This window comes from Parasteatoda tepidariorum, chromosome 8, assembly GCF_982258835.1.
Source record: "Parasteatoda tepidariorum strain Cologne lab strain chromosome 8, Ptep-v5.0, whole genome shotgun sequence".
In the NCBI taxonomy this organism is placed as follows: domain Eukaryota; kingdom Metazoa; phylum Arthropoda; class Arachnida; order Araneae; family Theridiidae; genus Parasteatoda; species Parasteatoda tepidariorum.
In genome coordinates, this window is record NC_141762.1 from 44,071,597 (window position 1) to 44,099,089 (window position 27,493).

At 31.1% G+C, this 27,493-nt stretch overlaps 1 long non-coding RNA gene across 1 annotated transcript in view; it reads left to right on the forward strand.

Moving 5' to 3' along the window:
* The first annotated feature begins 810 nt into the window (after nt 1-810).
* LOC139425710 (uncharacterized) overlaps nt 811-27,493 on the forward strand; it is a 126,122-nt gene continuing 99,439 nt past the window's right edge. Inside the window, exon 1 of the long non-coding RNA XR_011636863.2 lies at nt 811-1,232. This is a non-coding gene — a long non-coding RNA (uncharacterized LOC139425710). The remainder of the gene's footprint in view (nt 1,233-27,493) is intronic.

Here is a 27,493-nt window from a genome sequence, read left to right on the forward strand (position 1 = left end):
TATATTTGAGGTCACCCCCTCGAACCATTAAGAATGAGTCCTAGAATGTAAAGATCAGATTATTAAATCAAAAATTATTCAGAATAATCCTTTTTTTTCGCACTGTACATCACATAGATATATCTATAGTAACGTCAGGACTTGAACCCACTACCCCCGCATGATTGAGGGCTTTGCGGATTAGTGAGGAAAATCGGCCAAGGAGGCTCCAGGATATCGTAAATAAAGAATAAAACAACATGTATTCAGCGCTATGGTGAGAATCGAATCCACTACCTCAACGTTCCTAAAATTTTAACAGAACGACATAATCGTGAGACTCTCAAGTAGTTAATCTTTCGCAACATTAATTAGGTTGCTCTAACTTGAATCAAGCACTAAAGGAAAGTATTTAAATTTTTCTATAAGTTAGGAGCATAAACTTCAATTTTATTCTTCCCGCAAGCTTGTCGTTGTTGCTGTAGTTCATTTACGTCGCACTAGAGCTGCACAATGGGATATTTGTGACTGTCTGGGAAACATCCCTGAGGATGATCCGAAGACATGCCATCACAATTTTGATCCTCTGCCAGGGGGAGAGCATCCCTGCTTCGGTAGTCCAACGACCTGCACACGAAGTGAGCACTTTACGGTGGAACAGTTTAACGAGGACCAATACCGCACACCATCGGTCCCTACGCAAACTGATCCAAGTGGTCACCCACCCGCACACTGACCATAGCCAGTGATGCTTGACTTTGGTGATCTGCTGGGAACTGTGTCTTAACGATCAGTCCACTGCGGGACTACCTCCCGCAAGCTCCCAGTTGAATGATCAGAATCAATTTTATTTCTCGCAATCTTTGATCATATGTCGACCCCTGACCCTATTTTCTGCAAATAAACTGAACAAGACTAAGCAACCGGAAGCATATTACATGATATGTAATATTTTCAAACAAAGACTGTGACAAATGTCACATGATTTTCTAATAATGTCTTTTTTCCTTTATGAATTTCGAAAGTTTACTGCCTTGTTCTGTAAATTGATAGAAGTCATCATTTTAGTTTTGCGTGTGTAGTTTTAATATTTTTCATAAGACGTGTGTTTTGTTCAGAAGTAGCAGTAAGTTATGCGTGATACTGCAATTCCCTACAGTAGGCTGAAGTAAATCTTATAAGTAAACTGGTGTGAAATTCAGACTTATTTGGTGTTGAATTTACAGATATTTTGAACTAGCCATGTGCATGAGGTAAGCATAAATTATTTCTTGATAGCTAGAGTAGAAATGGGTTAAAAATACTGTAAATGTTCCAACCTTGCATTATTTAATAAGTAAACTAAAAAATATTTTATACTTTTGTATGATTTTAAAAAAAAAATTATCTATTTTATGTAATAATTTATTATTTTTTTAACTTATTTTATTGTCTATTATTACTCAATCTTAAAAGTTTTAAATAAGTTACAGTGGATTCAAAAATGCAATAACTAGTATTGAATTTTATTATTATTACCTCTACATAAAAGATTACACAAAGTGATATTATGTACAAATCATGCTCATGATATACAGGCACAATTTGTCATCCTTTTCTAAATCATAGGAAGTAAATTTTATCTTTAAATATAATTTTATATTTTTTTTTTAGTTTACAGTTTTGCCAATCAGGCGACATAAAAATCCTTTGAATGCTTTTATTATAGATTACAATAATAGATTACAATATAGATAATAGATTTTAGCAATCGGTAGCATTCTAAAACTTAAACAATGTTTTCCTATCATTTTCTTCCATACTATCATTTTTCAAATTTGTTCTCAAACCTTTAAGCTTTAATAAACAAAAACACTTGTACAAATACTTTAAACATTTTGATACCATTTAAAAAAATTTCGAATTTTCTATGGATTTTTTATTACATTCTGCTACTAATAATTAGAATAGTATCCTGTATAACTAAATAATTATATTTTTAACTTCATATATAACTCAGTTTCTAATTTAACTTCCGCATGGAATCTCCTTAGAAAGTTTTTTAAATTCCTTTATGGTAAATACAATTTAAATTTGCTTGAAACTCAGTTTTATGTCAATTTATTTTCTAAACGTTATTCCTAACCTGGAGTTATCAAGCTTTAATTCTTAGTATTCGAACATTAGTTTATTTGGATCCAGTAACTTAAAAACTTCTATTTGTACTTCTTTTATTTTAAAATTTAAACAAAATTTCCACCTTTAAATTGAACTATGGAATTGAGAGGTTTGGTAAAATAACAAAGTAAAGTTTTTCAATTTATTGCATTTTTGAACGAAAGCAATGAAGCTATTTCGTTTAGAGCAAAAGCTGAAACGAATTCAATACCTGTCCTTTTCTGTGCTCAATCTGTTTTAATTGATTTTTCTCATACCAACATTTTTTCAAACTGGACTTACCTTCTAAGGGTTGCCACTAATCCTCCATTATTATCTTAATGATATTTTCTAGTATTTTTTCGTTTATACATTTCATTTTTAGCAATAAATTTGCAAATTTCATATATAGTTTTCTAGATTTTTTGGAAAAATCAGGGTTCTTTTTCTTATATATTTATATGAATATATACACTTGAAGATTTATGCACTCTTCTGATATCAGAAAATACTTTATGTTCTGTAATCAGTAATCACCACCCTCAATATATTTACAGAACCTTTATTGAAAATGAACAGAAAATCATTGGCTATTAGGAGTCGTAGATTAATATTTAGGAAAGATAAAAAAAACGCATTCAAAATCGTGCAAATAAGTTTTGAGGATGACTGAACTAAAAACATCAAGCTCTTTTAACTATATGATGAAACCTGGAGCTCTTAGTAGTCACGTTTCACTTACTGTAATCGTTTCCTACGGAAATCTAACAGATTTTGACAGTTTTATTTTCGCATTAGTTATAATAATTTTCTTGTTCTTTAAACATATCTGTTTTTTCTGTCTTGAACACGAAATCAGATGAATCTATTCTGATTGAAACCTCTGAAAGGATATAATCTTGTTGCTTTATATTGCTATCCCAAAAAAGGTATATTTTCCCTGGAGAGATTTTCAAGGTGTTCATTCCAATGTTCCTCATATATTGGTAAGTATCTTTCCGAAACGACAATTGTCATTAAACTGCAATTATGAGTTCTCTAGTTTTCTGAATTTGGTTCAAAATTGCATGATAGCATCGTTCAACATTAAAAGATGACGGTGTGTGGCTATACCACTTATTGCCTGGAATGATACAAGTTTTAATTCAATTAGTTAAAATATAATTTGTAAAAGTGACTACTCAACTATCGCTTAACGCATCTCAGAAAATGGTTCAATTTTTGTTTTAGTTTAACTTTATTCTCAAGATTTGTTTCAAGCTATTAAGATAATAATTTAGAGTATGAATTTATAAGATTTTCAACTTAGTAGCGATATTTTTTTTATCTCTAAGCATACTCTTCAAATAATTCAAAAATTTATTTCTCGGTAAAATATTGTTTAAAAAAAATACGGTTAGACTATATTACTTTCTAAGCGGATTTATACAAAAAAAAACTTAGTTTTCTAAAAGCTTAAATTAAAAGTAATCATATATTTCCCTGCTCAGTAAAAGGGAGATAAGTTCATGAAACAAAGAAATTTATTTTAGAAGATAAAATGAAACAAAGGCTTTTGCTAGTGTCTTCTTAAGCTCTTCATAACCTCCGTTATCAAATTTCGGTAAAGGAACTTGGATAAACCTTAATCTCTATAAACATAAAGAGTTAGCTTACGGCATTAAGCTAAGCAACACAGAATATATACTATCTTCTTTTTTCTATCTCTATTTTCTTCGAACGCGGCGAGGGACTTAAATGCTAGTTTATCGACAGCTAGTCCCTCGATGGGTAGAGAAATAATTGCGAGCTAGCTAAAGTCTGCCATTTTATGGCAAAGACTGCTGCGCCACTGTAGCCAACAAATCACCCATCGCCGCAGTTACTGGAAATTACTTAGGGTGAACCGTTGTATTAGAAGGGCCGCTAAAAACATTCCCCTTTGGTTTTGTTTTTGGTCTTCGTCTTGGCACCGTTTATTTGGTGAAAAGTGATTAGATCCCCCAGAGAATATCCCAAACCTCGAGTTCTGTTGTTTCGAAATGGCTGAGGGCTACAAAATGCGGCTACAATATGTTCCCCTACGGAATAAATTAAATCTTGATGATTTAATGTAATCCATTGATGACAGAGTAATTGATAGTTATGGGATATTTACTTAGAATTCTGTCGGCAGTATTAATAAATTGAAGATAATTACTGGAAAATAAATTACTTTTATGCGGAAGTAATTTGTTCGTTTGCCATAAAATGTATTATCTTTTGAAAGTTCAAAAGAAAGTTTCCTTACCCTGACTTATTATTATATTATATGAAAGAAATGAGAACTGTAAACTACTAATTTCTGGATTATTTTAAATTGGTAAATAGAAAACTATCTGAATTCCATCAAACAGCTATATTTAGATCATGCGACTGTCAAATTTGATATGTTCTGATATTTTGTTACCTTGTGGTTGATTAGCAACACGAATTTTTAAATATATCTATTTATATATTCCTTAAATCTTTGAGTACTTGCAACTCGAGACAAATTGACGTGATTGTGCCTAATCTTATTATTTAAATCGGATTCAATTGGATACCTGTAAAAGGGGTCAAGCGTGTGTGTCTAATCTGCTTCAGAATCATTAAATGCCACGATTTAAGAACGATGACGTCACTTGCTGATGTCCAATTTCAACAAACAGTTAAACAAACACTTTGGTAACATGACTAAGAAATTTTATATCGTCTGACATTCTGACATAATATTGCTTTTTTCAGTTAACGCGAATTTTCAAATGCTTGTTTAGAGCGAAGTTTGTTATAATTTTTAATTACGTGGTTTTGATTTAGACTACTGAAAATTTTAGTTACATGGAATTATGAATAAGATTGTTCTTCGAAAGTATGTTCCTACAGTAAACAAAATTTCTAAATCCATGAAAAAAAGTTTGTTCGATAACCTGTTGTTTTTTTGTTTGTTTTTTATTCTAATTCTGATGGAAGAAAAAAAGTTCTTTCCTTTTATTTCCATTAGAATTTTCTTCAAAACCTTCATAAATTTATCAATAGTTTACAAGGAAAATGTTTTCTTTTTTTGGTAAATTTTAAGATTTTAATGTAAGTTATTTCTCTCAATAACCGAAAATTCAGCATAAGATCTGTTAGTTTTGCCAATTCAACTTAACTTCTACTGATTTAAGGTATTTTTCTCCTTGCATCTCTTTCCCAAAATACAATAAGTATTTTCATTATGCTTTTTTTTCTTTTCAATGCGTTTCACAATTTATTTAAGAGGTTCAATAAACCTTATGAAACAAACTTAAACCTGTTATAACGTAATCAATAGCACAGAAATATTGATTACCAATGTAATATCAGAGTATACAAAAAGGCGACACGTTGTTTTTTTTTATTATTATTTTTTCAGTTCGTGGCAAAATGGCAACGCTTGCCCAAACGGTGATATTAGCGCCACGCAACGACAAAAAGCTCAACTACTAGTTATATTGATGAATTCATTGTTTTCTTTTATTCTTTTTAATTGAATTTATGAAATTCTTTGTAATCGCTTGGTTATTTCTACAATTTAATTCTATTAAATGCTGCTCAGAAACAATTTTTATATATAATAGGACTAATATCCAAAAAGATTCGAAACTGATTAAAAAATGTTAGGTTGCCACGTAATTGTGCAATAGAATATAATTTCGAAGTACAAACAAGCATACATTCACTCAATCCTACCTTTTATTCAATATTTTTTACTCGAATTAAGCAATTTTTTCCTGTCACAGCACATGTGTTGACTAAATTTGCAACTAGTTTCAATTATATTTTAGAATAAATTTTTGGTTATAAGCAGAACGCAATTAACAGTGCTCATTTAATTTTTCAGTAGTTCATTTTTTTTTAATTGTTGGTTCTTTTTGGAGATCTGATATAAATAAAATAACTATGTTATTTGTTGCAGTTTTGTATCTTGTAATAAATTGAAATTTATTATAAGTTTTTTTTTTTAATACTTTTAAAGATAGATTATTTGTCTGTAGATGGCACCACTACGGTAAAGTTTAAATTCAATCATAATGATATTTTCTTTAGAAGTTTTGAATTAGACTTTTAAAAAGGGATTTTTTTGGGTAAAATCTATGTAACTAAATTTATTAATATTTATTGAAGATGGTATTATAACTTGTATAGGGTATTAGTGGATTCATGACGGTTTTTCTCAAGGATCTTTTTTTTTGGTTCTGACGTCCGCCGGATGCGGGATGACTCTGGACGTGGTAAACAGGTCAGTCTAGATTCTTTCGCCTTGTTGACGGGAGGATAAAAGAGAAGCGACGAACGTGGCTAAAAGCAGTAGTAGCAGTTGCAGTACCAGTAGGAAGCAGTTAACCAGAGCAGTATCCTGGGGATACGGAGTTTGTCCGCTGAAGGAGTGGTTCGTGACAGTATCTCGGAGATGGTGGATCGTAACCTTAGGGAAAGCTAAACTGAAGTCTCTAGCGGGAAGGACTACCGGGATTAGCCAAAAGCCGATATCTTTGAGACGATGGGCCAAGTCCGAAGGAATCTATGCTGGACGTCCGGTGTCCCCCTTCTACATGCCTAAGTCGCTTGAAATTAGAATAGCTGGAGAAATTTCGAGATCCTAGCCGAGGAGTTTGTCCATGAGTTCATCTACCTTTCCGGTGGGCGGTTCCAGAGTGAAAGCAGTAAATTCCGTAGGGTACTTATAAAACTTTAAATTTTATTTCGTTAACCTTTTAGAGGAATCATTTACCGAAAATTCTGAACTGTTATGTTGTGTTTTTTTTGTGTAGGAGAACAATCAGCATTTAAGTGTAATTTATAGATATCATCAACCAAGTCTGGGTTTTTAGAAATGTTAAATGAAGTTTTTATTTTATAAATGTCTTTTTTTTGAACTGTAGAAGTTGAAGGTTATGCTTGAGTGTTTTAAGGTTGCATTTTTGTTTTAATTAATGTATAAATGTTTATTCCCATGTTGGCATTTGGAAATGTGTGAAATTATGTTTTTGAAGATTTAGAGGTGCAATAAAAATGAGTTTTAAATGTTGAAAGTTTTCTGTAATTCATTAGATATTTGTCTACTAAATAACCTGGGTAACCGTTACTAAATTTAAATTTTGAGATCACAGCCAAAGGGGTAACGGTACAAATTGGTGCCGTGACCAGGATAGGCAAATTTAATAGAGAGGGCCTAAATTGGTGCTGCAATCTTTTGCATTTCCAGATGCTAACATTTGACTTTTTATGTGTTTTAAAGTTGTATCATATTTGAGTGTATTCATGTATTCCCAGTTTTTGAAATAGACGTAAACAAGTTAAGATTTATTCAATTAATAGTGTATTTGTGATATTTGAGTTATAATCGAATCTGTGTCTTAAAGATAAGCCTTCGCCACAGGATGGTCAAACGGGTGTGTTTATACCTGGCCATTTTTCTCTTTTGGCGTTGCAAGTACTCCGGCACTGTTAACATATGGTAGGGAATTAACTTTACCTCTGGAATTTCTCAGGAATCATAAACCTTTCTCTTATGCGGGTGCTGAGGACTTTGCCAAAGATTTACTTGGTAAATTGCATAGTACTTATGCATCAGCGAGGGAAAATCTAGAGTATTCTGCAGAAAATAGAAAAGCTCGTAGAGACAAAAACGTCAAACAATATAATTTCCAAACAGGGGATGAAGTATACTGGTTCAATCCTGTGTTAAAGAAAAACCAGTGCAAGAAATTTGCTAAATTTAATGAGGGCCCTTTCAGGGTGGTTGAAGTCTTATCTCCGGTCACTTTGAAAATCCAACATACAAAAAATTTTGGCTATACTAGGATTGTTCATGTGGAGAATGTGGCAAAGGCGGAGCAAAGATTGGAAGTTTTGCGATCCAGAGATAGTGGGTTCGGTGACCAAATCAGTGGCAGTATAGATAGGGAAAGAGTAGAAACACCTGCTCCAGAAAATCTACTGTATGAGACAGGTAAATTCGTGCCTTTTCCGCAACCTCGTTATAACTTAAGACAACGAGTAAATGGACGGGTCATAAGAAATTAGAATTTGTAAGAGGGGGGTGCAACTAAATTTTTCTTGTTTTAAATTGGGTTATAAATGTTTTGGGGTGGAATGTCAAATGTTCTCCAAATATGGAGGAGTTTATATCTGGCGGTGTATATTTTGGTTACATAAGCCGGAATGTAGTAGGTCGGTGGAGACTGGTTTTTTGTTTTCAGGTGGACCACGGTCCTTTTATGTACATAAGTGTGAAGTGTAGGTCTCCACCGGCAATTGTAATGATGTATGTAATCAGTCAAAACTGGGTTTGTCCCATTTTTGTTTTTTTAATGTTATTTTGAAAATGCAGATTATGAATCTTTAGATGTTTAAAATTTGAAAGCTGAAGATTGATAACGTTGCTGTACAATCTTTTCCTGACCCCCTATGGGCCGCTGGAAAAGGTATTGCTAAGTGTAAATCTGAGTTATAATGTTTTTTAAAGTTAAGTGTAGTTTAAACTACTTTGGCGCATATTTGATTCCTCTTTTCTGTTTCCTTACAAGGTGCACATTGTTAGGGTCAGATTTGATTTTAGTGATAAAGATCTAAAAGTAGGTTTAAAGCCGCGTGGTGCTTTTAGAGATTTTGAACTTTAAGTAGGAATTATTTATGAACAGCTTAGAGAAAAGGAAAAAACGGAAATTTTTATGTGAAACCAATAATTTAGTTTTCTTGATTTCTTGATAGTGTTCCAGGTCATTTTAACATAGTGCTATAGTGTTTCAAAAAATTAAAAGTATTTTAATTTTTTTCGGTGAGGCGATGGTATTGTAATAAATTGAAATTTATTATAAGTTTTTTTTTTAATACTTTTAAAGATAGATTATTTGTCTGTAGATGGCACCACTACGGTAAAGTTTAAATTCAATCATAATGATATTTTCTTTAGAAGTTTTGAATTAGACTTTTAAAAAGGGATTTTTTTGGGTAAAATCTATGTAACTAAATTTATTAATATTTATTGAAGATGGTATTATAACTTGTATAGGGTATTAGTGGATTCATGACGGTTTTTCTCAAGGATCTTTTTTTTTGGTTCTGACGTCCGCCGGATGCGGGATGACTCTGGACGTGGTAAACAGGTCAGTCTAGATTCTTTCGCCTTGTTGACGGGAGGATAAAAGAGAAGCGACGAACGTGGCTAAAAGCAGTAGTAGCAGTTGCAGTACCAGTAGGAAGCAGTTAACCAGAGCAGTATCCTGGGGATACGGAGTTTGTCCGCTGAAGGAGTGGTTCGTGACAGTATCTCGGAGATGGTGGATCGTAACCTTAGGGAAAGCTAAACTGAAGTCTCTAGCGGGAAGGACTACCGGGATTAGCCAAAAGCCGATATCTTTGAGACGATGGGCCAAGTCCGAAGGAATCTATGCTGGACGTCCGGTGTCCCCCTTCTACATGCCTAAGTCGCTTGAAATTAGAATAGCTGGAGAAATTTCGAGATCCTAGCCGAGGAGTTTGTCCATGAGTTCATCTACCTTTCCGGTGGGCGGTTCCAGAGTGAAAGCAGTAAATTCCGTAGGGTACTTATAAAACTTTAAATTTTATTTCGTTAACCTTTTAGAGGAATCATTTACCGAAAATTCTGAACTGTTATGTTGTGTTTTTTTTGTGTAGGAGAACAATCAGCATTTAAGTGTAATTTATAGATATCATCAACCAAGTCTGGGTTTTTAGAAATGTTAAATGAAGTTTTTATTTTATAAATGTCTTTTTTTTGAACTGTAGAAGTTGAAGGTTATGCTTGAGTGTTTTAAGGTTGCATTTTTGTTTTAATTAATGTATAAATGTTTATTCCCATGTTGGCATTTGGAAATGTGTGAAATTATGTTTTTGAAGATTTAGAGGTGCAATAAAAATGAGTTTTAAATGTTGAAAGTTTTCTGTAATTCATTAGATATTTGTCTACTAAATAACCTGGGTAACCGTTACTAAATTTAAATTTTGAGATCACAGCCAAAGGGGTAACGGTACAATCTTTGTTTTTTACACGGAAATTTTCTCGTATGACCTTACTTAATTCAGTTAAACTGTTACACGGAACTCTCATATGGTTTTAATTAGTTATAATTAAGGTTTAATTTTTTATATGATGCGGCACAGCAACCTTAAACGCGTAAAACGTGTTAAATAATATGAGAAAATAAATGAAAAACGCACAATATTATATTTCACAAAAATGAGCTAATAATTAAATTATACATAAAATAATTATAGCTTTTGGTATTTGTATCGAGTAAATGTCATAGTATTTATTATTTAATTACATTTTAAGCGCATCATAGGGCTGAGTATAATTATTTTTAAATGTGCTGGCTCTCCCGGGATTATTTTATTACCTCTTAATCGATTTTCTACCTTCCACTAGCTGTAATATATTCTTTTCGTAATAATGATAATTCGTAATAATTTCATGCTAGTAAGATTTTATAAGTGTGCATTTTTTAATCGCCAGTTTATTTTCCCTTCAATTCTCCAACATGATATTGTTTAAAGTTTATTCTCCGCGGAGATATCATAATTGCTTATATGCTAAAGTTTGTCCATTCTATTTTTATTATTATTATTTCATTAAACAATGCTATTAAAAGAACAAAAACGACGGAAAGTTAATTCAATAAAGGCGTCTTTTCTTTTGAATTATTCCTTGAAACATTTTCAGTTTAACGCGCCTAAAGTTAAACTCTAGTTTCCTGTTTTATTTCCCAAAATCAGATATTCTCCAGCTAAACGTGTTTTCCAAGACTTTAAAGCTTTAAGTTAACCTCAAGGGAACAAATAAGACGTCTTAACGCCTTACAGATGTTATCGTCCCGCCAAATCTCCTATCTCTAAATTCCTCAGCAAGAAGTGGCCTCTGAAACTGGGAAAAGAAATCCCTTTTAAATACACCCGAGGGCTTCTCAGCTGGATTCAAACGTGAAATGTTTTCTCTCACTTTTACAGAGTCGAATAACAAATTTATAACTTTTTTTTTTCGAATCAAAGTTGAGTGAAAGTGAACAGAGAGTTGCTGCTTTGAATTCGAAAATAAAAATTCTTTTTTCTTTCTCAACCTTCCAGACTTTTTTCTTTTCTTCCTACTGTCTGTATCAGAAGTGAGTTCTCTATCAAATTGTCTTCGGGATTTTATTTCCCTCACTTGCCCACTCAGTCCTTAGGTCATACAAATCCCTCAAGCAGAATCATTTAGTTTTTGGAAGGTGAACGTTTTTTTTTTTTTCTCCTTTCTATCTTTCCATAAAAATGGGGATTTTGTCTTTGGCAGGTTTTATTGCCTCTTTCTTTCACACTTTAACTAAAAGGAAATATTAGATGTGAGAAAGTATAGTAAAAGATGTTTAAAAAAGTAGTTATTCCCACATTATTTGAAAATGTAACAAAAGTATTTAAGTAATCTTTTCAAATTGGGATTTTTGTATTCAACTCAAATTCTTTTATTCTTACATTTCAGTTTAGATGGAATAGATTTAAAAGAATTCATCCATTTTAATTTTCAAACCTTTCGCAGAATTACTAATTTTTATAATTTTTAATTCATTTAATTAAAATCATATAATTAAATTTCGTAACCTCTTTCTTTCACACTTTGCTAAAAGGAAATACCAGATGTGGGAAACTGTAGTAAAAGATGGATAAAAAATAGTTTTCTATTTGAAAGTGGAACTGAAGTGGATTTGAAAGTGGAACTTTTAAGCGAAATAAGTATATACGTCAGCAAATGAATAAAAAACCTTTTTTTAATAATTTATTTGACCTCTTTTTGCATGGATAACAGCCCTTCTTATTGAAGATATAAATTCTAATGGCTTCTGGAGTACATTTATGTCCAGAGAATATCATGCTTTCACTTTCAGATCCTGTAAATTTGATGGGAGTATGTTCTCGGTTGTGCATTTCCAACATACCCGAAACATTTTCTACTATAGTGTTAAGATCTGAGCATTGTGGTGGGCATGGAAGGTGTTGGAAGTCAGATTGATATTCAGTTAATCAACTTTAAATGTTTCTGGAGTGATGTATAATTGTATTATTGTCTGCGAAATATCCGTCACCTTCTATGCAAAAAATGCAAAATTGCAGGATGCACTTGATTGGCCAATTGCTCAGATACCACATGGTTTTTGTTTACCCTGGAGAAACACCAGGGTGTTTCACTTTCAGAAAAACAGTCCATGCCCCACATTGTTTAGGGATCTGGTGTGAGAATTACAAAGCGAACAAAGAAAGATGGGTGCAAGAATTCTCATCTACCTCATCTACAAGTCAATTGACAGAAGGATTTGGTTTATTTGGTAAGCAGAGAGATAAAAAGAAATGATAAAATCTTGAAAGAGGAAGAAAATAGAAGTGAAACTAGATTCTCAGAAGAGCGAGTGGTGAAATTCTGAGAAAATTAATTGCTTTTGAGGTGGACGTGTACAGAAGACTAGGCAATGGTTACTCTTTAATTTTAAGTTAATATTTCAAAAAATTTTTATTATTATGTTTTCTTAATTTTAAATAAATATTTGTGAAGCTAATTAATCATTGTAATGAAAGCTAACACCAACCTGAATTAAAGCAGTTCTGCGCCACGTACAGAAAAAAAAGCTGTACTGTTCTGACTTTTCAATGGTTTCATAGCATCCTTGGGTTCTCACCAAATTCGAAACCTCCCAACAGTGCAAAGAAAGGTGGAGCCGGTTTACCACATCCAAATAACCCTTTCTCTATTCCTTGGATGACAATTGTCGTCTTTCCCGATACCACAGCAAATGAATTCTGGCGTTTAGGGCATCAAGAAGAAGTTTCATCACAGGCATCACACTACGCATCGTTCGAGCCAAAATAGGTTGGGAAGAACCAATGGTTGGAAGTTTTTGACAGCTTAAGCACATTATAGAACTTTTTTGTAGTACAATTTATCAAAAACGGCACTGATCATGGTCTTTATTGTGTCTGAATTACAGTTACGTCTTCTAGACAGCGACTATGAATTCTGATTCAGACTTTAGAAAATCTTTGCTATGACTGCTTTTGAGAGCCCAGTTAAATATTATGGGCAGAAATGAGAGGTTTCATCATGAGCATCACACTACGTATTTCCATCCTCTGCAATTCTCTGCACATAGTTTGCATCTAAATCGTTTTGAATGAACCGTGGTTGAAAGTTTTTCCAACTGAAGCACTGTAGAGTCCATTTTCTGTCGTAGAATTATCAGAAAGTGCTCTGATCACATTCTCGGTTAATTGCGTTCGAACCGCAGTTGCATCTTCTAGACAGTGATTGTGTGTTATGTTTTCAACTTTAGAAAACCTTTGATAAGTTTGCTTTTGAGAACCCAGTGAGATCTGCTGTATCCACGAACGAGGTTCTTGCTAAACGAGCGTCAACAATAAGCACATTTTCAAATGATGAAAGATCTATCGTTTAGGACATTCTACTGGATTTATAATAAAATACTCCGAATTACCTTACTTATGATAACATTCTAATGAGGTTTTCTCCCATGTCACAAACAGATTTTGCAGACTTTTTTGCCCTCCTGCATTTCATAAAAAATCTCATAGGTTTCCAATTTGTTGCTCAGTGTGTGCATAATGTAGATGAAAAGAATCAATTCATCTTTTCAAAGCCACTCGCAAAGATATAAATAGGGAGATATTAATTAGTTGCTTTATAATAGGTGAGGAAAAATTAATTCTTTGTACACATACGTACACATAATATAAAGTATGAATAGCTGAAAATTTCTTTATTACTCTTTTGCATTTTCCTTCTTTTTTATACATTCGATAACTTTAAGTTAAGATTCGATAACGTGATGTAGCGCACACTTCTGGATTTTTTTCCAAAACTACATGGTCACTTTAGAATTGCTTATGCAACTGTAATATTAATTAGGTATGCAAAAAAAATTACAATTCCTATATGAACCATTTTTAACTATTTGCAAAAATCATAAATATTTTTCGTAATTGTAGACAAAAAGAGAAATAACTTGCTTTAATACTAACACATTCTAATTTATTTTGTATAAAAGATGCTTTATGTTACTTTATCTTCAAAAAGTTTACTTTGCTTTTTTTTTAAAAAAATAATAAGCAATTTTCAAATTTTAAATTACATTTTTATTTTTGTAAAGAAAAATTGTTAAGTTCTTAAATCTGAACACATCTTAAATTATTATGCTTTTTTTAAGGAATAAACTATTAAATCGAAATAAATTCGTAGTATGATATCGTCCATTTGTATAAATAATTTGTCACATATTCTTGATATATTCACATTTTGTTATAAGCTATTTTTTGTCATCTGAATATCAAAAATTATGTTTATAACTCATCACATTTAGTTTTAGCTCAAAAAATTAAAGATTAATATCATAATTAAAGATTATATTATAATTTTATTTATTTCAGTGCTCAAAGAAAGTTCTCTAAATGTTCCATTAGTTGTAACGATCTTTTCTGAATTATCAAACATTCTAATCATTTTTCATTGTACCACGGACATAAACTTTTGAGAATTTCCTATGAAGCTAGAAAAAAATTATACTATGCAGTCTAAATAATCTCAAATCGCGTTATTTCATCAAAAGGTATTATAAAATTTTTAAAAATATTTTTTTAATTTTTGAAAGCTTGTTTATTTGAAAATTACATTAAATATAGTTTACAGTCACAAGCATTATTAAAACATTTATCTATCTTATTATATAAAACGCTAATACGTACGTATGTATCAATAAAACCGATGATATTTCTTTTCTCGCGTAGGCAACAGTTTTTATTTTTAATTGATAGGCTTCGGCGCGCAAGAGCACGTAGTGAGCATCATATGGCTAATCTATATTATATAAAACGCTAATACGTTTTAATTGATAGGCTTCGGCGCGCAAGAGTACGTTTTTTTTCTTTTATTTTTTTTTTTTTTTTCTCTTTTTTTTTTTTTATTTTTTTTTTTTTTTTTTTTTTTTTTTTTTTTTTTTTTTATTCTTCTTTATATCTTCTTTCTTACTATTTTTTTTTTTTTTTTTTCTTTATTATTCTTTTTATACTTTTATTATTTTTTTTTTTACAGTACTTTTCTCAACTGAAATTTAGAATAGTGTGATTAAGAAAAATATGTGAACTGTTTGCAATTTCAAATTAATATTGAAATGCACAAATTTAGAATTTTCTACAGTGAAAAGTTTTCGGAACTTCAGTGTTCAAAAAAGTATACAAAAGCTAGACGTTAAGAACGTATCCAATGAGCAAGCAAAGCGAGCATCGGATTGCTTCGCAATCCGAAATGAACTGCGAAAGCAGTTCCGGGGGTTGGCGAGCGCCAGCGAGCAGGGGACGAAGCCTCCTTGTATTATATAAAACGCTAATACGTATGTATCAATGAAACCACTGATACTATATTTTTTGTGATTATATTATATTTATGATTATATTATATTATGATATTTATTATATTATGATATTTATGATTATATTATATTTTGTGATTATTTATGTGATTATATTTTTTAGGGAACGGGACCTTTTTCTTCTGAAATGAATATTAAATATGAATTGAGTTTAACATAATATATCTTGCAATTTTTTCAACATGGTTTCAATCAGTAAAAAACTTTTGATTGTATTTAACACTTATGTATGTCAAACGTTAAGACAAAACACCTTATTAACAAGAAGACTGAAAAAAAGCTGCTGAAAGCAGTTTTCTGACTTCACAAGTCTGATAAAAGGCTAGTCAAATGTACCCCATTCCTGGTGTTATGAACCCCACTTTGCAAGCAATTAGCAAAAAATAACCACGTGACGCAAAGAGCCAATCATCACGCGCTTGAATTTTGACCTGACTCAAAGTTCTCTTCGCCCAGCAATGCTAAGAAAAAATAATTTTAAAAAATTACGTCTTCGTTCACCTAATGTCAGGCCTCGTATAAACGGGTAGCAAGGTATCCTGACTAGGTTTCAACAGTCTAGGATCTTTTTTTTTTCACACTTTATTTTTCATCGATACTGTGCGAAATGAAATGTAAGATAACAGTTAAATTTTAGCTTTCTTTTAATTCGGAAGTAGCTTTCAACTTTACTTAATATTTACTATTGCCGAAGAAGAAAAATTTTTTAAAATGTCCACCAGATAAACAGTAAGATAATTAAGAAAATCCTGCTCTTAAATAGCTTTTTACTGATTCTACTACGGTTCAAAATCTTAATCGAACAATTTCTGAATTTTCTTGTTATTTCGCGAAAAGTGAAGTACTAAACGGAAATTTCACTATAAATTGTTTCTGCCTTGCAGCACCAATTTCAAACCTTATTCCTTTCACTTTTAATATCAGAATTGAGTGGGAAACTGGAACAACTCAGGAGATGAAGATAGATTTAAACGCCATTCACGTCTTCGGTAAGGACTTCGCAGCAGGTGATAACGCCCCAGCACCGGAAAATCTATTTCCGTCGTACTTCGAACATTCCCTCTTTACCATCCCATTTCCGTTGTTTCGGAGCAGCTTCCGGCACTCAAGATCCTTTTACTAATGGGATTCCACTTCGCTAATATCATTCTTTAAAAAAATACAAAAATCTAGTTTAAACACGCGAAATTGATGGGCAATAATGCAAACATGGGCATTGATTGACTCTAAAATAGTCTTGAAAAATTTATGTATCTCGACATTTAGATGAGCAGGTGTGTTCTTACTTAGTCAACCAAATCATTTCAAATTATTATGAAACTACGTACAAGGTAAATGAAAAGACAAATTATCGACAAGCTTACAAAAACAACATAATGGTGTCAGTTGTTTACAAACTGAAACTGATTAAACTGTACTTCAAAAGTTTCATATCGTACCTTGAAATGAGTGCATTGTTTAACACACAAGAAACAGTTGATGGAATGGAAATATTTACTAAGCTCAGGACTCAATCAATCTATTTAAACACTTCGTTCATATTCAAAAATAAAGCAATGATATCAATTTTTTATCAACTGAAACTTGTTATTATAACCAACTGAAACTTATTTCATCGCGGTCATTTCGTTTAATTATTTTTAATATGCTTCTTCACGAGTCATGTCCAGTCCCCACTGAAGTTCTATGCTTTCTGGATTTAATGTGTCCCGATTTTATTTTTGAAAGTTTGAATATCACCTTGCTACCTCGCCATAAGTATTTTATGTTTTATTTAAAAAAAATTAAATTGAAGCGAAGTTTACCTCATCACGGGCAATCGCGTGATGGTTATGAAGATGAAATTATTGTTTAGCTCCACCCTGCAGTGGTCTCAATTGTCGTAAGTCATAGTTTATCTGCATTATGTGGCTAAGTTCTAACAAATTTCGCATAAAAAATAAATGTATATATAAATATGTACAATGTAAGTTTAGGGGGATCTAACTGACCCAATTATATGTATTTGCTAAATTTTTCGATCATGGTACCCAGAGGTCGTAATAATCATAGACTATTGTAATAATCAGACTGATGGAGTTAAATGCTTATAGCTTTACACTAGTATTTTACATATTTTCCAACAAATTTCAAGCTAAATAACAATATGAAGGCATTTTAAATTTAATGGGGCTAAAATACACCATCATTAGAATTTGCAGAATAGTTTGATCATAATACTCCAAGGATTATTTGAAAGTTTCCTAAAAATTTTGAAAAACAAACAAGAAATGAAAAGGGTCAAGCAAGTAATAGGTCTTGCAGATTTTAACAATGTAAAGACTGGACCAAAAATATTTTAAATTCTAAAAATCTTTATCTTAAGTATTAAAATTATTTATTGATTATTTCTATTGAGCTGCGGTAACTCAAGGGATAGAGAGTTTGTCTCCCAATTAGGTGAACCAGTTTTGTATCTCAGTGGTGGTTAGTGGACACGAATTCTGCTTCCGTCTAGCACCGATCTTAGTGTAGACGTAAAAATATCATCGGTGGTAGACGGATCATGGGTTAGAATCCCTTTGTGGTCGGGATATCAGTAAAAGATTTTCATGGTTTCCCTCTCCATGTAACTCAAATGCTGGTTAGTTTCCTCAAAAAATTCTCCACAAAGGCTAGTTTGTCCCAATGCAAATCCAGGAGCTCCCTTGTCTTTTGTATTGAGTTCAAAATAACAAGGCTACGGTTGAACATTGATAGTCCTAAAGTCAGAATTGGGTCAGTTATTGAACACCGATAATAAGATTTTAAAAAAATATCCTCACTGCATCTTAATAAATTACAATACCTAGCTCGTATCTTAACAGTTTACTGATTTAATTCATAATTTTCTTGTTCTTCTCTGTTATTTTAAGTTTTTTAATAAGTTTCGTAAATTAGTGAAGGTGTTAATTGTATTGACTTTAAAATCACTGTATTATCTTTAAAAATTTCAATTACTGAATATAGTTAAGCTAATGGATGAGATGAGTATTGAGTTTAGTTACATAAAAGCTGGAATCGTAAGTTATTACTCTAAGTAAGCTAATCAAACTTTGTTATAAGTCATGTCTCATGCAAAAGAAAATGAAAAAAAAGTTGGAAAGATCACTGAAGAATTTCGCAATTATTAGAAAATTGTTTATCTAAAGGAGGCAACATCCTTTATGGAGCCTTTTGTGACCCTGAGGTGCTTCGAATAGCCATTCCTATTTCTGCTCTTACCTTTGGAATACAATATTTTGATTTTTTGGCACATTTCCTATCCAAGATCAATCTGCATTTAATTTAAATTTAATGCAGATTAATTTAATAAACTACGTAAATAAATCTGAACCAAGCCATCACAACTTATTAATTTATTTTATTACAAGGGTAGGATTCTAGACTGTCTTGAAGTCAATGAAGAACCTTTGAGCTTGAAAACAGATAACATATACGTAATGGATGTTCTTCATTTGAGTCGTTGCCTGCATTCAATGCTGTATCTCTTTGGCAGAAATATTGGGAGGCTAGACACAAATCAAAAGCTATGAACTATATTGTTCATTAACTTTTTTTTAATTAGTGCATTGTTATTTTGCTATTGTTTTTCTGTTTTACCCTTTCTTTGCATTTAGTTGTCTTTGTAATGTGCTATTAGAAATAAACCTTCAGTACGTAATTATTGCAGTTCGATTAGAATAATTGTACCTCTTTTATTTTAATTGTACTACTACTTTTAGGTTAATTGAACTCTTTTTTTTAGGTTAATTGGACTCTCTTTTTTTTAGGTTAATTGAACAACTACTAATAGGTTATTTGTACAATTACTTTTAAGCTAATTTTAATTGAGTAAGCGTGACGAATAAACCTAAAAATTTGCGTTATCTCGTTGGTTATACGTAGCAATTTAAGGTTATCAAGAAACAATATTTAAAGGGATTACTTTTATATAGACCTTAAATTGACTACGTAGGGTAAAAATTAACATTTTATTCCACGTATGAGAAACTTTATAAAGAATCCTACATTGTAACACATTTTCCATTCGATTTAAAAAATAAAAAATAAAAGAAAGAATCTAAGCGACTTTAATTAAAATACTGTAATATTAAAGAAAATGAACAGTAAGAATAATAGATTTGTTAAAATAAAATAAACCAGCATACTTAAACAGATTCTTTCAGAGTTCAGTTTTTCTGAAATCTAAGAACAAATTATTTCTAAGCTAACCTTAAAAACATTAAAGCCATTTTAATAAATAAAAGCGTTCACAGAAATGGAATTAAGGAAATAAGAGTAAAGAAAAGTATAAAAATGAAACACTAAGATGCAAATGTTTTATACAATTCGCTCGTATCTCTTGCTTCTGAAGGACAACATGGTTTTCTACATTTAAACATTGATTTCGAATCAAGTTATTTGCAACATTCGGTCATTATAGAAAAGTCGAGCGTCAGCTGACGCTTTCCAAAATTGGACTCGGTGTTATTGGAAAAGCATTATTTGGAAAATTTTGATAAAACAGCTTTTAAAAGCGCAAGTGAAATGATTTCCAATGGTATATTAAATTTTAACTCATACTTTTAAGAAATCAATTGTTATAGTTGGGAAATCTAGCCTTGAACATATTGTATCGATAAAAGCGTAGCTTACTTAGATATTAAATAATCTTAGAGACCTTACGATATTTATTAGCTACTTTTTTTTTACTTATTCGTATAATTTTGCTGTTTAGAAGAAAAAAATTCAAATAAATTGGGAGCGTATCAGTGAGTTCGGAAATTTTTTCGATTGCTCATAAAAAGAAAAGGCATTTGATATTATCATGATTTTATTCCATATCCCAGTTAATGAGCAAAGTTTTCAAAAATGATAATAAGCAAAGTTTATTGTACAAGCATTTGCTTCAGGCAGAAAAGAAAACCTTCGCTTCGCTTAAACCATCTAAGGAACACTAGAAAAAATACTATTTCTTCTATGTCTTACATTACTTTGGCTTTGAAAGCAATATCTAGGCGTTCTTAAATCTCTATTTTTATCCATTTAAAATATAAAATACGAGTTTTAAAAAAATCTTAAATGCATTAATTAAAGAACTTTCGTTTCATGGAATGTTTTGCTTTGGGATAGAGGAAATATTTTTTTTTAAAAAATAAAATCTGGTACATATCCCAGACCATTCAAAATTAAAATAACAATGGTGTTCGAAAGTTATACATAATTGAATTGATGAGTCCGAGAACCAGCCATCTCCCCTTTTTTCACAATTGAGATTTTTGCATTTTTTGAGTTTAGCTCTCTTAAGGTCTGGTTTCTTAGGACAAGCGCCTTATCTGGGCGTCAGCGGAAAGTTGATGTAGAGCTGACGCCAAAAAATACTTTTTTGTTAGCTAAGCGTGAGCAGTCAGTCCAACGCAGACATTATCTCTCATTGCGCATGCGTTAATAACGTAAACAAATATTTATTTTGAATTTGTATTGATTTTGTTATTGTCGACCAGTGTTTTAGAGAACAAATAATGACTTTGCTCAAGAAAAAACTCATTATAGCTGAGCTAAATGAAGAGTGCTATGCTTAATGTCAAAATCAAAATCTTGGCTGATTTCAATGTGCTGTTGGATGTTGTCCGCCATTGCTTCTGTGGTTAACGTCACGTTGTAATCCAACTGCAGTTGAGTTCGACGGCAATTGTAGTTCAAGATGAGCGTTCGATGACGTATACTATCAAACTCACAAATGGACCAATCAGAGGTTAGCGCTGATTTCCAGCTGACGGCGTCCTGTCCTAAGAAACCTGGCCTTTAGATACATAGTTAGGAATTAAAAAATTCGTGTCCTCCAACTTGGTATAGTATATTTTGTGCATTGAATTGCAACTTTGCAATAGATCTGTCCGGCGATCCAGTTTGACTTCTTCCAACTTTGATTCGTGATGTTTCTTAGATGAGAACACATAATGAGTTTCATGTCTTTTTCATATCGTTAACAGACGAGAATCCACGTTCAAATTGACTAGGACTCGTTACTTAACATCACATTGATCAACTTTTGCATACTAGAAGTGATGATTTTTCAACTCCATATAAACCAAACAATTTATACGCTTACTTGAAAGTGATACAAACTTCTAATCATATGGCATACAAATCAGCCTCCCTGAATTTCCCTTAAGCAGTTTTCCTCGTAATCCGTATTCATGTGACAGCTGTGAGCCCTGAGGTTAGTTCGTTGCCGCAACTGCCACTCTGACATCATGCAGTTATTGCTTAAAATCGGAATCCACGAATTATTGTGACTAATAATTCGTCGGACTAATTTTAAGGAATTAGTTCTTATTCATCCTTGTGTAGGTCGCTGGATAACATCTTCAGTATTTTGAAGCCTCCAGAACTGTCTTGAAATTACACACTCAAGCACATTTAGAATTCGAGGCACTTTGGTTTGAGATAGTCTACATTCTAGTTTTAATAAATTTCTTCCTCTCCAAAACACGCCCTTTTAGCGTTTTTGTACCTTCCTTCGGCCTTTTTAATCCTTTAACTCTCTTCCCTGCACAGCATTTGCACATAATTTCCGTATGACACGAAATCCCATTTCACACCGTATGGCACTATCCCATTTATACTATTTTTGATGTGCACAGATATTTTACTCATGTTAACGTCAACTGAAATGTTTTGCTTCAAAACACCGTTTCACCTTCAAACAGTGTCTCTTCAGGAAGGATTTTGAACAATTTGACTGATATTTACTCACAATTTTCCACATTTTACAAACTATCCTTATTTTCTGTACATCTGTGTACCTCTTTAATTTCTTGCAAAAACTTCTTTTACTTTCATTATTAAAATATGAGCAATATTCGCAAATATTCGATTTGATAAAATCGCAATTTATCAAAGGCAAATATTCGATTTGATAAAATCGCTAAAATAAGTCCTTACTATAACGCTTCACAAAACAAAAATTTTTAATAAAATCTTTTTTTCATGAATACCTAAAAAATAATTGAGGCTTATACTTTGAAAATAAAATAAGAAATGAATTAAAAGTTTAATTTCTCAAATTGAAAGAAAAATTTGTAAGTCAAGTCATAATATTCCCACAGTGACTTATTATTACTACTGATTTTTTAAAGGTGTAACAACAGGGTTCGTGATTTTTTTGATTTTTTTTAAAAAAATCAAAAGAATCAGATTTTTTTGATTTAAATCGGATTTTTTTGATTTAAATCAGATTTTTTTTATTTTTATTCAAATACACTGTAAGAACTTTAATTTATGATTAAAAAAAATTATAAATGTTTAATCAAATTAACTTAATATTAAAACTATGTTGTAACAATATTTTAGAAGCTCTAACTAAAATAATTTTTCATTATAATACATGGCTTTGAATGCATAGCAACTGTTTTGAAAGAAACGCATGATTAAAATTTAAAGGCTAGATTAAATAGAGAATTTAAAGAATACTTCAGGGGTCTGTCTGGGTTTTTCTGAGAGGTACCTATTTTGTGAAAATTAAAAACTATATTAAAAAATCAACACAAATATAGTAAAAATATGGATTTATCGTTTCTTACGAGACACAAAAATAAAATTTTAAGAAAAAGTATTTTGTGTGATTATTCTATCATTTTTCCTAAAGTTGAATTTGTAAAGGTATCGTTAAACGGTAGTAAATTTGGCTTGGACAGACCCCTGCACTTAACTATTAAAACAAAGTTTCAGTTAGCAAACCATAACTTTAATTTAAAATTGAGATTTCTTTTTTTTCCTCTTGATTTTTAAAATGACAAAATAAATGTAGCAGACTGTGTTTATAAATGTAGTCATTCATCAAATAATAAATAAATATTTAATCTATATATTTTTATATTAAAATATTCATTTTTAATTCTATATCAAAATAGATAAGTTAAGCTAAAAAAAAAAAAGTTAGAAAATCTATCTACTCATTGGAATTTTTTTTCACAAAATTTCTTTACAGAAAATCTGATAATGTCAAAGATACTGTAAACAAATTATGAGAAAAAAATACCAGTTAATAACCCTACTGCATCAAATAGACTTTGAAAGAGTTTGAAAGGGAAGAATGACACTATATTTGGAAAAATACATCTGAATTCATCAGCCCTCTTTTTTTCTTTTTCTGTTTTTGGCATATTAGGGTAATTTCTTTTAAACATAACCTCAAGCTTCAGAAATACACATTTTCCACCAATAAAATAGGATGTAGATTTTAATTCACGCTTTTTCATTCAAAAGATAGAATTTTAATTAACATTATTTGTATTATTTTTTGAAAAATATTCATGTTTATAATTACTTTCTACAGCTATGCAAGTCTATATTAAGACAGCATTAAATGTTTACTTTAATCTGTACTTTCAATCTTAAGAATCAAAACATTTTTAAAAATGTAATTTCAAATGAGTTGGAATTTAACACACACCAAAAAAGTAATTTCATTAACTAAAATTAATTAATGCAGCAATTTATTTAAATTAAATTTTTATATTAAGAAAAGAAAATAATAAAAGTATCAAAAATTTAAAACACTGTTTTTTGACTTTTAAAATCAATATATATAGATAAAAAAAAATTTGATTTAAATCAATGATTTTTAAAAAAAAATCATTTGATTTAAATCATGATTTAAATCGTGATTTAAATCAACAAACCCTGTGTAACAATATTCCAACAGTCTATAAATTAATTCATAAAAAATTTTTGAGACTCGTCCTGTAATTAAATAATAATTATTCATTCTTTTACTGGCATTATACTGCATCGAATTTCCCTCCGCTTACTCTGCTAAGATTTAAACAACTATGTGCCTTTCCACGAAATAAAGAATGCGTGAAAAGTCATCCACAAAAATAGTCCTTAACTTACACTTTAAAGGACATTCTTTTCATTCTATGGTACGTAAGCCGAGGAACATTATCCTTTTACTATTACACCCATCATATAACTTAAAAGCATCACGTGCGTGGTAATGGGCAAAGTTTAAACTACCCTCTTTTCTACGTCAGCCCGAACAATTCTAAGTCCGCCTTCATGCCCCAACGTGAAGAGAGATTAGAGGGACAACGCACACGGAATGCGAAAGTATCGGCAGAATGGGTTCACGCCCAGTTGATTCAAAATGGATGGAGCTCATCTGTTTTAACCATCTCTAGGTGTTAACCTACTACTGTTAGGGTTGTTAGTTGATCAAACTTACCTTTGTTCTCGGTTGATGAATTGATGGAACGATGCTCAGGCTCATTCTGTTTTGGAGTTTGTTTGAAAGGTTGCTCTCCGGGTTCTCTTGATCTTTATTAAATGACCGTGCTTTTGATATTAGTAAGATGAATGGTTTATTCAATGACAACTTTGTAACATTAAGAAAGGTTTTTTTTTACACATTCAATTAAATAAGATGCGTTTTTTTTTCCATTTGTAGCTTTTAAGTTAAATGCCAATAAGTTAATATTTGATATAATTTTCAAATAAATAATCCCAAGAAACTGAAGAGGAAGGATATTACCTGAATAAAAACTTCATTCGTTTTAAATATATATTTATAGGAAATAACAGTCGACATGTTTCGAGCTTTTAAAAAACACATTTAACCTGATTCGTCCCTCTCAGCCACTGTTTTTTCGACTACTGTGGTCTTCCTAGTTTTGTTTTCCACCTTTATTTTTCCATTTTTCGTTGGCAACGTTTCGTTTTATATTTCAAACCACTTTTGTTTCTTCTCACTCTGGTTTGTCACGTCTTGAAAATGGGCACCTGTCTTTGAGTGCATGAAACATATCGACTGCCGTTTCCTGTTTGCATATTCTTGACGCAAATTATTCTTTTTATCAGGCAATATAATGTTTGTTTATACAGGAGAGCAACGTATGCTTTATTACGCTCAAGATTTACTGATCTGAAAGTAATATCTCATATTCAAGGGCGTTCTTCCATATTATTGAAACGAACATTTTGATTTTCTAAAAACAAAATACTTAAAAATATATTCATGATTGAATGTTTTAGAATTTTTCACTACTTTCGTCAGCCAAATATTGAAACTTTTTTGTTACAATTCCAATCGCAATTGTAAATTAGATTCATCGTCATAGGAGGGTTAGTTTTTCGAATTCTTTTAATTCCGATCTCACATTTAGATGACTCTACACATCCATTTTTCTTTCTTTATTTGTTGCTTTTGAAAAATGATGTATTGCGAAAAAATCAGAGGAAGTCCTTCCGATGATTCACTCTAGGAATTAACTTATAAGGTGTTTGAGAATTTTTCTCTACTTTCGGCAGCCAAATATTAAAACTCTTTTGTTTTAATTCCAATTTCAGTTTTTAATTAGATTCATCGTCATAGGAGGGTTAGTTTTTCGAATTCTTTCAATTCCTATCTCACATTTTGATGATTCTACGCATCCAATTTTATTTATTTGCTACTTTTGAAAAATGATGTATTGCGAAAAAATAAGAGGAAGTCCCTCAGTTGATTCACTCTAGGAATTAACTTATAAGGTGTTTGAGATGCCACAATGGGCATTACATATCTCCTAGCTTTCAAAATTTCTTTAATTTTTCACTTATTTTTTTAATCATTCTTAATCAAATTATAATTAAATTAAATCAATCAGTTAACTTTTATTTAAGTGAATATAAAATATTTTATTCTTTTCTTACCGATCGGATGTATCGGATAACTTTTTATTCCAGTTCTATTGTAGGCTCATTAATTCACTGACGCGCCTAATCGAAAACAAAACTCTATTTATAACCCTTAATTTCATACTACAAATATGTTTCAGCTGTACATGGCTATACTTATTCTCACAGTCTTGTTGGCGATTCGTGATCGCCAAAGTATTTTCAAACCTACAATTATGGGGTGTGGGCGTTATTTTTAGATATATTATCTATCAATAAATCACCAATCTTGAATCTCTCCTTATGCTCCTAACTGTCAGTTGGGAGCAATTCAATCATTTTTTTAAATTGGCTTTTGATTAGACAGGCCTTTAGGGGTTTAACTGAAAGTTTTGTGGATAAAAATATAATTTTGTATCTCGAACTCCACAAATACTAATAATCAAAAAGTTTTATTTTAATTATGATCAGTATCCATCTTCAACTGTTATTTTCATTATCATCTTCAATTTGCCAACTATGCCATATAACTTCCAACCATACCTAATTTTCGTTACTACAGTGTTAAAAATATATTCAGGAGAGAAAATTTTAGAATCTTTTACTATTTTTGGCCATCAAATGTCAAATAAAAAAAATTTTGTTTCTAATTCAAATTGCAACTCTCAATCTGATTCATCGTTATGGAATTGATAGTTTTTGGAACTTCTTTTATTCAGACCTCACTTTTTGATGAATCTAAACACTCCTATTTCTTTCTTTTTTCTATTTTATACTTTTGAATAATGATGTATAGCGGAAGAAGAGGTTCACGCCCAGCTGAATTAATATGAATAGAGCTCATTTGTTTTGATCATGTCTAGGTGTTAACTTACTGCTACGGTTATTAGCTGATCAAACTTACCCTTTCTTTTTCTTATTGCTGAACTGATGAAGCCATACTGGGCTGCTTTTGTTTTAAAAGGATTCTCTCTCCGTTCTATCGATCTTTGCGTTATAAGTATTGCTATTGATGTTAATAGTAAGATGAAGAATTGATTTAACTTTGTAACTTTGAACAAAGTTTTTCCATTAAATCGACATGTTTTTTTTCTTTATATATATATATATATATATATATATATATATATATATATATATATATATATATATATATATATATATATATATATATATATATATATATATATATATATATATATATATATATATATATATATATATATATATATATATATATATTTTCACTAACTTACTCTCATTTTCATTTT